This window comes from Sorex fumeus, unplaced genomic scaffold (genome assembly GCF_029834395.1).
Source record: "Sorex fumeus unplaced genomic scaffold, SorFum_2.1 ptg000022l, whole genome shotgun sequence".
In the NCBI taxonomy this organism is placed as follows: Eukaryota; Metazoa; Chordata; class Mammalia; order Eulipotyphla; family Soricidae; genus Sorex; species Sorex fumeus.
Genome location: NW_026606079.1, coordinates 1,790,191 through 1,802,746, shown reverse-complemented (window position 1 = coordinate 1,802,746; position 12,556 = coordinate 1,790,191). Strand labels below are relative to the sequence as shown.

At 54.9% G+C, this 12,556-nt stretch overlaps 1 non-coding gene across 1 annotated transcript; it reads right to left on the bottom strand.

The window, feature by feature from the left end:
- Window positions 1-494: 494 nt before the first annotated feature.
- TRNAI-AAU (transfer RNA isoleucine (anticodon AAU)) lies at window positions 495-568 on the bottom strand. The gene has a single exon. It is a non-coding gene; the product is annotated as a tRNA-Ile (tRNA).
- Between the last annotated feature and the right edge of the window lie 11,988 nt (window positions 569-12,556).

The window sequence follows — 12,556 nt, the reverse complement described above, 5'->3', positions numbered from 1 at the left end:
CCCGGGTTCCATCTCAGCATCCCGGCATCCCATATGGTCCCCCCAAAAGAAAAACCAATAAAACCACAAATCTATATCTATATCTGCAAGTTATATTCCAGGGTGCCCCGGCCTTTAGAGTCACGGCTGGGGCGGTGAGGAGAGGGAGGGAGGAGGCCTGGCCTAGACCTAACTCGGTGGGAACCGCCCTGGGCGCAGCTAGTGGCCGCTCCGATTGCAGGCCTGGCCCTGCTCTCCCTCCGCCGCGTGGGCACCGCGTAGCACCGCACACACAGGCCTGGGTTTCGGCCAGAACCCCACGGGGAGCCCCTCCGGGAGCCTTGCATTGGCCAACAGAGGGGGCAGCAGCCAAGCTGACCCTCCTCCCCCCACACGCAGCCCGCCGCCACTCGGGCGCAGGTCACACGGGTTCTGAGACTTTCGTCAGCACGTCTCACGTTTTTCAAAATAAGTGCCAAGCTGCTGAAAAGGAGAGAGAAAAGGAGTTGCACCCGTGGCCCGTACGGGGATCGAACCCGCGACCTTGGCGTTATTAGCACCACGCTCTAACCAACTGAGCTAACCGGCCACTCGTCCCCGGAGCGCGGCTGCGGCGCCTACGAGCTTGGTGCGCCTGCGCGCAGCGCGCTCGGCGGGGCTCCACGCGGCGGGGGGTCGCGCTTGGGGGCGGGGGCCCGGACCGCCGCGGGGGCGACCTGGGACGGGATCGGAGCCTGCGGGGCACCGGCCGGCTGCGCACGGAGGCTCGGCGGCGGCTTTCGAGCACCGCGCTGGCCCCTACTCGGCTCCCCGGGGCGCCGTGCAGGCGGGGACACGGCAGAGCCGGGGAGAGAAGGACCCCGGGGTCCCTGCGCCAGCGCCCGCAGGGGGTCCGACGTGCGTCCAGACCCCCGGGTTGCAACACACAGATATTTTCGGGCTTGGCTGTTTTGGCTAGCTCTTTCGGGGTGGGTGCATCTGGGAGAGCTCAGAGTGGCCCCGTAAAGCCAACCGCAGCCCAGCCAAAGAACGTGTTTGGCGTCCACTGGCATTTATTAAAGCAACATGAATATAGGATTTTTTTAAAGTAAAATTTATTTATTAATTTATTTTCCATGAGGTTTGCACGTTTTTGTCATCATAAGCACGTCCCCAAGTCCGTGTAAATGTCAGCAGTGTGGGGCACAGTGGAGAGCCAGCGCTTTTTTTTTTATTTTTCTGTGTTTATTTCCTTCCTTTTTAAAAAATTTTTTTTTTAATTTATTTTTCTGTGTTTATTTCTGTGTTTATTTCCGGGAGTGTGTCGTGTTGGCTGGTTGGGGCAGGCCTGGTGGTGGCGTTTGCACACTCGGATTTGGGGCTTGCTGGGGGTCGTGACGGTGGGGGGCGGGGGGGGGGCGGCTGCTGCTGGGCTGGAGGTCTCCGCCTGTGCTGGCCACTGAACCCCCCCAGCACCCCCTCACGCCCCCTTCACCGGGGAGCTGTACCCCGCAGCCACTGCCAGAGGGGTGGACCCTGGCTTCCTGCAAACGTGTTTGCATTCTGCTCCCGGCGTCTTGCTGCCTGGGTGGCCCGTGTCCACGGGGCAGCAGGCAGGAGACAGTGGACTCGCGCCTGGCTACTCCGAGGAGGGCAGTCGCGGTGAGAGGTGCGCCTGGGTGCTGTGCTGGGTGGGGACAGAGGCTGGCCATGCCTCCCGGGATGGGACACCTCCCCGAGTCGGGGCTGGCAGGACCCAGGGAGGACAGTCCCGCTTCCCGCGCGGGCATCACGCCCCGGTGACCGAGTTCCTGCAAAAAGCACGTCCGAGCCGCTGGCCTGTGAGAGTAACGGTCCCGCCTGGTCCCACCCAGTGCGGTCCCCGCAGGGTCTGTCCACTGGTCCCAGTGTGGTCCGCATAGGGTCAGCCCGCCTGGTCCCAGGGTTGCTGTGCTGCGCGCGGCTGTGTGGTGCAGTGAGGGGAGACCCCCCACCCCCACCCCTCACTGTGCTGTCCTGGGCCCCTCCCCGGAGGCCGCCTCGGTGCGAGGATGCGGTCCCCGTCTCCCCGTTTGCTCTCGGTCACCGGCCGCCTGCTCCACCTGCCGGCCCCCAGGACACCCACTCCTCCTCGGTTGGTCACTCCCGGCACTGAGCACGGCGCTCGAGGCAGGGCCGAGGCCGGACAGGGCGTGCCCCTCGCTGTGCAGTGGACATCCCTCGGGGTCGGCCCCGGGCGGATCTCGCGCTGCAGGTCGGCGACGGCAGGGGGCGCCCGACACCCGCGGAGTGGGTACCACGCCGGGTGCGGATGGGACTGCGCCTCGGGCATCTGCTCCACCCCAGAGCAGCCCCTGGGCCCCGGGGGTGTGTTGGCTGCGGGTGGGGTGCCAGGGACTGAATCAGGCCCTGCCGTCACCTGTCTCGGTCCAGGTGCTTCCTCCTCCGTTGCCCTGAGTGGCCTCCTGGGCTCGGCCTTGCTCCCCACTCTCTCCTTTCTCTGGCACCCACAGAATCTGGGAGGTCTCCAGTTTCGTTTCTCTCTTCTGGGGTCTCGGTGTCTGGCTTTTTGTTTTGCTCCGTTTGCGTTGGGGGTGGGGGCGCACAACTGAGCAATGCCCAGGCCTTACCCCTGGCTCTGCACTCAGAAATCACTCCTGGTTGTGGCCAGGAGACCATATGGGATGCTGAGGATCGAACTCACGTTGGCCTTATGCAGGGCAAGAACTCTACCCACTGTACTATCTCTCCAGCCCCTGGCTTTTGGTATTCTCCTGAACAGTTTGCTTGGACTACCTCTACTTTTCTAACTTTGTTTTGGGTCCACATGGATGGTGAGGGGATAACTGCCAGCATGGTGGGTGAAGACTCCCGGCTGAGAGTCCTCCCGGGAGCTGCACGGAGCTGGATCCAGTGCTGGTACTGGCGAGGTGAACCCGGGGCCCCCTCCACGTGCAGTGTGTACTCAGCTCACCTGCTGGGAAGCTTCAGGACTGAGGCTGACCAGCTCGGGAAAAGGGGCAGCGTCAGGGGCAAAGCACCACGGAGTAGACAGTTCTAGGCTCAGTGCAGTTAGATGGTGAGGAAGGAAGAGAAACAGTTGCAGCTGCCTCTAATCTGTGGCAACAAATCATTTGGTTCCAGGGACTTTAAAAAGTGTCTTTCCTTGGGGCTGGAGGGATAGCACAGTGGGTAGGGCATTTGCCTTGCACGCGTCTGACCTGGGTTCGATTCCCAGAATCCCATATGGTCCCCCAAGCACTGCCAGGAGTAACCCCTGTGCATTGCCAGGTGTGACCCAAAAAGCAAAAAAAAAAAAAGTGCCCTTCCTGGGGTCAGAGCAATAATTCAGGGAATTCAACCCCTGGTGATGGAGGTGGACCCCACGGATGGCTCGCGTGAGTTGAGAAGCGAGAAAGACATTCACTTTCTCTCCATTTGCCTCTGCCACCTGGGACAGGTGGACCCAGGGTTACTGGGTCTCTTGAAAAGAGTTTCAGTAGACAAGCAGTGAAGTAAAACAGATTTTCTCTTTTTGGGGGGTCACACCCAGCATTGCACAGGGGTTACTCCTGGCAGAGCTCAGGGGACCATATGGAATGCTGGGAATTGAACCCGGGTCAGCTGCATGCAAGGCGAATGAATACCCTACTCATTGTGCTATCGGTCCAGCCCCAAAACAGATTTTTTTGTTGTTGTTGTTGCTTTTTTGGGTCACACCCGGCGATGCTCAGGGGTTACTCCTGGACTCATACACTCAGGAATCACTCCTGGCGGTGCTCAGGGGACCATATGGGATGCTGGGAATCGAACTTGTATCAGCCATGTTGGCTGCGTGCAAGGCAAACACGCTACCCACTGTGCTATCGCTCCAGCCCGCCCCAAAACAGATTTTATTTGGAGTTTTTTTTGAAAGTGTGGAGGGGGAGAGAATGTGAGAGAGAGAGACAGAGACAGAGAGACAGAGAGAAAAGCAGTCAAGAGAGAACACGGGCTTCTCCAAGGGCAGAGAGAGCCCTTATACACACCCCAGCATAAGGCAGGAGAGCATGAAAGTCCCCGTCTCAAGAGGGGAGACGCAGGCGACACATGTGCTCGGCCACGTGGGCACAAGCAGCACATGGGCTCGGGCAGCATGTGCTCACACTTTCTTTGTTCAAAGTGGCTTTTATTTATTTATTTATTTATTATTTTATTTTAGTTATTGATTTTTTAATTTTTATTAGTGAAACATCATGAGGTACAGTTGTAGACTTACAAATTTTTGTGCTTGGGTTTCAGTCATACGATGATCGAATACCCATCTCTCTACCAGTGCCCATTCTCCACCACCACTGATCCCAGTATCCCTCCCACCCCCATCCCCCCCATCCCACCCTGCCTCTGTTGTAGGGCATTCCCTTTTGTCATCTCTCTCCTTTTGAGTGCTGTGGTTTGCAAAAGAGACATCGAGTGGCAATCATTTTCGGTCTATAGTCTACTCTCATCACGCATATCCCATCCTGGGAGGAACCTCCCAGCACCCTTTATTTAGTGCTCCCTTCTCTATTTGAGCTGCCTTTCCCCCTAGTGTGTGCGGCTGGTCTCAAAGCCATGGAGTAATCCTCCTGGTACTTATCTCGGCTATTATTGGGTGTTAGTCTCCTATTTTGTTATCAATGTGACTTTTGTAGGCTCTTCTCAGGTTGTCTTGATCTGGAGTCTTCTCGAGGCAGAATCACTAAAGTTAATCAGATTAAGGGAGAGGTCCGAGGGTTTGAGGAACTTCATGGGGAGGGGTTCAATCTCCTCAGAGTCCGCTGCTGAAGGTCTTATTCAGGTCTGTTTTCTGTATCCATGGGGTGGATCAACCTTAGAACTTTCCTTCCCAAAAGTTTTGTTGACCTAAGTTTCCTTGCCGAGGGTCTTTCCCTGTCTACCTGCCTACATCAGTGGTACCCAATACTTCCCCCCGAGCCCACCAGGAGTGATCCCTGAATGTAGAACAGGAAGGAAGCCCTGAGCACAGCTAGGTGCTTCCCCAAAAGAACTTTTTTCTGCACACCCGCAAAAAAAAAAAAAAGCATGCCCTTCCTCAGAGCCCCGTAAAGGGGGTAAAGGCCCTCCCGTTGATCATCGATTTGCTCGAGCGGGCCCAGTAACGTCTCCATTGGAGACTTTGTTGTTACTGTGTCTGGCATATCGAATACTCTCGGTAGCTTGCCGGGCTCTCCGAGAGGGGCGGAGGAATCGAACTCGGGTCGGCCATGTGGGCTGCGTGCAAGGCAAACGCCCTACCCGCTGTGCTATCGCTCCAGCCCTTTCCTTAGAGCATGTAGATTTATTGTATTTTTCTTTTTTCTTTTTGGTGCTAGGGATCATCCCAGGCCTTCATTCTGGCCAGACTTCCCAGCCTACCACAGCAGACCTGTCTTCAGCCACAAGTTTTTTCTAAATCAACATTGCTGCGAGACATCAGCCATCACAACAGACACGAGAGGCAGAAGTGGCAGGCTGAAGTTGCACAGCCCAGGGGGCCAGGGGACTGAGCCCAGGGCATAGCCCAAAGCCCAAGGGCCCAGGGGATAAAGCCTGGGGCACACCCCAGCAGATGGGAGCCCCAGGCACAGCTCACTTTCCTTTCTTCTTTGGGGTGCTGGGCGTGGAGCCTGGTCACTGCACAGAGCCCGTGCCCTGAGCCCTGTCTGGTTTGGGGACATTGGTGGTGGAAAATGGGCACCGGTGGAGGGATGGGTACTTGATCACTGTATGACTGAAATGCAAGCACGAAAGTTTGTAAGTCTGTAACTGTACCTCACAGTGATTCACTAATAAAAAATTATTTAATTTTTTTGGCTTTTTGGGTCACACCCAGCAATGCACAGGGGTTACTCCTGGCTCTGCACTCAGGAATTATTCCTGACAATGCTTGGTGGACCATATGGGATGCTGGGAATCGAACCCGGGTTGGCTGCGTGCAAGGCAAACGCCCTACCCACTATGCTATCACTCCAATTAATAAAAAATGGAGGAGGAGGAGGAGGAGGAGGAGGAGGAGGAGGAGGAGGAGAAGGAGGAGGAGGAGGAGGAGGAGGAGGAGGAGGAGGAGGAGGAGGAGGAGGAGGAGGAACTGAGTTGTCCATACAGCTGTCTCTGTGCATGCAGCTGACCCAGGTTTGATTCCCTGTGTCCTGCGCTTTGCCAGGAGTGATCCTGATTGCAGAGCCACGAGCAAGCCCTGAGCACTGCCAGTGACATTTTCTTCTTTTTGGAGCTGTTCCGAGCCCCCCTTGGCTCCTTCCTGGAGTGCGTTTCCGACAGTGCTCCTCCCTCCGCGGGGGGCTTGACGCATGCGTTCCTGTCCCTCCGAAGTTCAGGAATCCTGTTTGTCATGTTCCCCTTCGCGGCGCGAGTGCATTACAAGCTGGCGGCCTGACACGGGAAATGAGGGCCGAGCTGAGACGGGAAGGGAGAAACCGCTAATCCGACAGGCTGTGGCGGGGAGGCTCCGCGTGCCAGAGGCTCGATGCCCAGCTTCCCACAGGTGCCAGGCGCCTGACTGCTGGCGCCGGGGTGCAGGGCGAGTCTGCTCTGTCCTTCCTGTCACCAGGGCATACAGTGGCAGGCCACACAGCTGTAGGCGGGCAAGGCTGACTCTTCTGCACGGCTCACTTTCCTTTCTTCCTCGGGGTGCTGGGCGTGGAGTCTTGGTCACTGCACAGAGCCCGCGCCCTGAGCCCCGTCTGCTTTGGTTCATGGTTCTGAGGGGAGTTTCCCAGCAGCATTTGTTTTGCTTATTATTTGGGGGCTACGCCCAGCAGTGCTCAGGACCCACTCCCAGCTGTTTGCTCAGGGGTCCCTCTCAGAAGTACTGGGAGGACCGGGGCTGGAGCGATAGCACAGTGGGTAGGGCGTTTGCCTTGCATGCGGCCAACCCGGGTTCGATTCCCAGCATCCCATATGGTCCCCTGAGCACTGCCAGGAGTAACTCCTGAGTGCAGAGCCAGGAGTAACCCCTGTGCATCGCCGGGTGTGACCCACAAAGTAAAAAAAATAAAAGTAGTATTGGGGGGACCATGTGGTGCCTGGGATTGAACCTAAGCCTCCTACATACAAAATTTGTGTTCCAGGGGCTAGGGAGTAAGTAGCATGTGAGGCGGCTGGCTACCTGGGTTCGATCCCTGGCCCCGCCCACACGGGCCCTGAGCATCTCTGTGCGCAGCTCCAGCTCGGGGCAGGAGGTGGGGTGGGGTGGGCAGTAACACATTCCTTGGGTGGGGAGGAATAAAAGCTTTTCTGCAGTCCTTTGGCATCATCTCCCCAGCTCCAGACTTTGTGTGTGTGTGTGTGTGTGTGTGTGTGTGTGTGTTTACTCATTTTGGTTTTTATTTTTGGGCCCCACGGGTAGCCTGGCAAGCTACCTGTGGCATATTCAATATGCCAAAAACAGTAACAATAACAGGCCTCATTCCCCTGACGCTGAAAGAGCCTCCAATATGGCAGCGTTGGGAAAGACGAGTAAGGAGAGGTTGCTAAAATCTCAGGGCTGGTGCGAATGGAGACATTACTGGCGCCTGCTCAAGTAAATTGATGAACAATGGGATGACAGTGATACAGTGTTAGTGATTTGGGGGCCATACCCAGTGGTGCTCAGGGCTTGCTCTTGGCTTTATGCTCAGGACTCACTCCTGGCCATGCTCAGGGGACCCTTTGGGGTCCAGGGATCAAATCTGGGTCAATCCCACGCACCCTACCTGCTTTCTAGCTCTCTGGCCCCCAAACAGTTCATTTTTTTCCCCCTGCCTCTCCCGCCCGCCCTCGTCTCTTCTCTTCCCTCTCTCCCCGCTCTCCTTGATGTCGGTGGACCCCATGTGTGGTGTATGTGAAGCGGGAGGAGAGAGACGGTCACTTTCTCCCCATCCGCCTCTGCCACCCGGGACCCAGGGTTACTGGGTTCTTGTCTCGCCTTGCAGAAAAGAATTTCAGGAGTTGACGAGCAGTCAAGTAAAACAGATTTTATTTGGAGGTTTTTGAAGGGAAGGAGGAAGAGAAAGTAAGAGAGAGAGGAGAGTGACGTGCAAGAGAGAACCCGGGCTTCTCCAAGGGCGGAGAGAGCCCTACACACACCCCAGCATTAGGCATGAAAGCGTGAAAGTCCCCATCTCAGGAGGGGAGACGCGGGCGCCATCTGAGCTCACTCGGCAGCATCTGCGCCAACAGTTTGCTCTTCTGGAAAATGCTCTGATGGAATATGTGACTCCCCATGCCCTCATTTCATACACGCCACAGCAAAGACACCCCCTCCTCAGTCATCCTCCCGCCCGTCTTTAGGCCTTTGTGAGCACTTTGCCAAATCACTTTGCTTTTTCCTTGAGGGTTTGACTCTTTCTGGACACTTGCTATCAGTGGACTCACGCAGAGTGGCCCCAGCAGCCCTGCTGTCAGAGCGGGGACCTGTCCCCAGCCTCTGCGTTCTCCTGGACAGCACAAGCTCTGCAGTCCCATCACGGGGTCACGTCCTCCTCTCCCGGTGGGTCAGGACCTAATGCAGCTGTGCTCGGTGTCACCAGAGGTGCTGGGCGAGCGGACCATCTGGGTTATCCTTGTAGCAGGACTGGAGTGGGCCTGGGCATTCAGAGCCAGGAGTGCGGGCATGTGGGGACGGGGACGGGCTCCTTCCCTGGTCTGTAGGAGGCCTGGCTTCCTGAGAGCACCAGCACCAGTGACCCCTGAGCACAGAGCCAGGAGTAGCCCCGAGTACTGCCCTGTTGTGTTCCAAAAGAGAACAAAATAAAAAAGTCATTTTTTCCCCCTGGAGATGACCTTAAAGTAATTTGCATTTTAAAATCATTTCAGGGGCTGGAGCAATAGCACAGCGGGTAGGGCGTTTGCTTGCACGCGGCCGACTCGGGTTCGATTCTCAGCATCCCACATGGTCCCCCGAGCACTGCCAGGAGTGATTCCTGAGTGCAAAACCAGGAGTGACCCTGAGCATCGCTGGGTGTGACCCAAAAGGCAAAAAAAAAAAAAAAAAAAAAAAGAAAAGAAAAAAGAAAAAAAATCATTTCAGTAACAATTGTACAACTTACCACCAATATTTCTTTTGCGCCCAGCCGACAGTGCAGGGGTGGAGAGCAAGTGTGTGCGGCTGGTCTTCTAGCGGGGAGCCGGGGACCCGTGTGCAGAGGTTTTCGGCCTGTGGAGGTGCCTCCTGCCACCATTTACACTAATAGATGGTTTGGAGGGTGATTTCAAGCCATACACGGCAGTGCTCGGTTGGGGGCTACACCTGGGGTCAGCAGCGTGCAAGGCAAGCGCCCCGACACTGCACTCCCACTTTTTGTTGTTTTATTGTCTGTCTAGAATACACCAGCAGTGGGTGCCTGGCACAGTGCTGGGGGAACGTGCAGAGCCTGGGATTGAACCCGGGGCTTCCAAGCTCCAGGCTGGATTGAACCTGCGCTTTGTGCCTGCACTAGACGCCCAGGCTTCGCCCGGCGTTGGCTTTCGAAGGCTTTGTCTTGCCTTTAGTCAACAGAGAAAGTAGTACTTTGTGACATATTTCTAAAAATTGATGACAGGAATAATTTTAAAATATCACTGTATCACTGTCATCCCGTTGTTCATTGATTTGCTTGAGCAGGTACCAGTAATGTCTCCATTCGTCCCAGTCCTGAGATTTTTAGCAGCCTCTCCTTACTCGTCCTTCCCAATGCTGCCATATTGGAGGCTCTTTCAGGGTCAGGGGAATGAGACCTGTTATTGTTACTGTTTTTGGCATATCGAATACGACACAGGGAGCTTGCCAGGCTCTGCTGTGGGGGTGGGATACTCTTGGTAGCTTGCCGGGCTCTCTGTGTTTAAAAATATAACACACATAATAAATGATTGTGCACAATACAATTTTGGCAATTACACATAACTTGGGATGTATAGGAAAAGAACACGTAACATCAAGAGAGAAAAATAACAGATGCACAAGTTAGTTGGAAACTGCACAGTAAGATTTTCTTTTTTGAAGTCACTGATGAGGGCTGGGAGACTCCGAGGGCAGAGCACGTGCTTTGCATCCAGGAGATCGGGATTCTTCCTGGGTTCTGTGTTGGTACTGCATGGTCTCTCAACATCCAAGCCAGGAGTAGGCCCTAAACTCTGCTGGTTGGGCCCAAGGACAAAAATAATTAGCCTAAATAGGCACAAGTAGAGTTAATACTTGAAAAAATATATATGTATTTTTTTTGTCTTTTATTCTTTTTTTTTTCTGTTTTTGGGTCACACCCGGCGACGCACAGGGGTTACTCCTGGCTCTGTGCTCAGGAATTACCCCTGGCGGTGCTCAGGGGACCATATGGTGTTAGGGCACGGCTCTTAATCTCCGACCGCCAGCAAGGGCCACACAGGAATGCAATCCGCAAGCAGACAGTTTATTGAGTTGTAGCCACGGTTAAGCCGTCCCACCGACACGCAGGCCCAGTAGGTTAGGCAAGACCCCGAGCTTCTTCAGAAGGGAACATTTATAGACCTATACTAGCCGTTACAGCAGATTTGAAGGTCACAATTTACGTAAGTGTCCGCTCCAGGCTTCATGTGATATCCGGGTCCAAGGGCGAGGATAATCAACCACAAGGTCTTTTATGAAGTTAGCTTATACCCTTATATGGCCATAGCTCAGGGGCCTGTACTTTCCTCCTGGAACAAGCAGATAGTGGAGGCCTGAGTAGAAACTTTACTATCTCCATTGTCCTTGGCCCAGTCCAAGACTCTCCTGTCCTAACAATGGGATGCTGGGAATCGAACCCGGGTCAGCCGCGTGCAAGGGAAACGCCCTACCCACTGTGCTATTGCTCCAGCCCTTGTCTTTTATTCTGGTTGGGGGCCCCACGCTGCACTATTCAGAGATCACTCCTGGTGGTGCTCGGAGCACCATACGTGGTGCCAAGGATTGAACTTGAGTCAGTTGCTGGCAAGGGAAGGGCCTTACCCCTGTACTCTATGGCACGTGATTTGTGTTATTGTTTTTGTATTTTTTCTTTTTGGGTGGCACCTGGTGATGCTCAGGGGTTACTCCTGGTTCTGCACGCAGGAATTACTCCTGGCAGTGCTCAGGGGGCCATATGGGGTGCCCGGGATCGAACCTGGGTCAGCTACATGCAAGGCAAACACCCTCCCCGCTATCCTATAGCTCTGGCCCCTGTTTGTTGGGTTTTAGTTTTGGGGCCACAACCAATGGTGCTCAGGGCTTACTCCTGAGCATCAGGAGTGCTCAAGAGTGCTCCTTGGTGGTGCTGGAGATGGAACTCGGATTGAGTGTGTGCGAGGCAAGCACCTTACTTCTTGTACTATCTCTCTGGCTCTGGTATGTCACGTTGGACTCCTTTTAAAGGTGAAAAAAAGGGGGGGGAGGTGGGGTCCTTGAGTAATGATGGAGGGACTGCACTGAGATGTGTGGAAGTAGTAAGATCAGACTGTTATAAACCACGACACCTCAGTAAAAACCCAAAACAAAAACCCAGCTCAAAACATGTTCTCTTTATGCTGGTGGGAAAATTCGAGCAAAACATAATGCCTAAAAGTAGAGAGAGAGCATTGGGGAAACTGCCTGCCATGGAGACAGGGTGAGGACTGGGATGGGGGTATACTGGGAACACTGGTGGTGGAAAGTGTGCATTGGTGGAGGGGTGGGTGTTTGATCATTGTACAGCTGAATTTCAATCATGAAAGCTTTGTAACTATCTCATGGTGATTCAATTTAAAAAAAATAGGGGCTGGAGTGATAGCACAGTGGGGAGGGCATTTGCCTTGCACGCAGTCGACCCAGGTTCGATTCCCAGCACCCCATATGGTCCCCCGAGCATCGCTGGGAGTAATTCCTGAGTGCAGAGCCAGGAGTAACCCCTGTGTATTGCCGGGTGTGACCCAAAAAGCAAAAAAAAAAAAAAAAAAAAAAAAAAAGATAAATAAAAAAATTAAAAAAAACATATTCTCTTTGATTCAGCAGCTCCACTTTGGAAATTCCTGGTAGCTGTTCATGGGAACTTAGAGGCAATGTTGACAATGAAAGCACTGGCGATCGCCTCAGAGTCTGCCTGTGGGAATAGTGAAATGAAGTAAAGGTGGTTACAAAGGCTGAGGAGGAGGGAAGTGCGGGAGGCCCAGTCCTGGTAGAGGGTCCAGCCCTGGCTGGGGAGGGGTGCAGAGGAGGTAGGTTCTGGCTGAAGGCTGGAGAGACACGATGCAAATGAGGGGCATTTGTGGGTGGGGAGAGGCCCCTTCTGGGCTTAAAAAGCTCGACGAACGCTCCCAGCAGCAGCAGGAGCGCTCAGTCTCGGCCCAGGTGGAAAAGGGAGAGGGACTGTGAACAGTAAAGAAACGAAACCTGGCCTGGTTCCCATCCACTCCTGTCCCGAATGCCGTCTCCGTCCCCGGGATTGTCGCTGCGTGCACGCAGGTTCGTGTGCACGCGGAGCGCTGCAGTGATTTTGCATCAGGCCCCATTTAAACTGCAGGGGCCTGTCACCCACGGGCTCCCGTAAGAACACGGCCGGGGAGCCGGGACAGCGGCCCCGATTCGCCCCAGGCACCGCAGATGGTCCCGGGTCCACCTGAGCGCGGAGCCCCG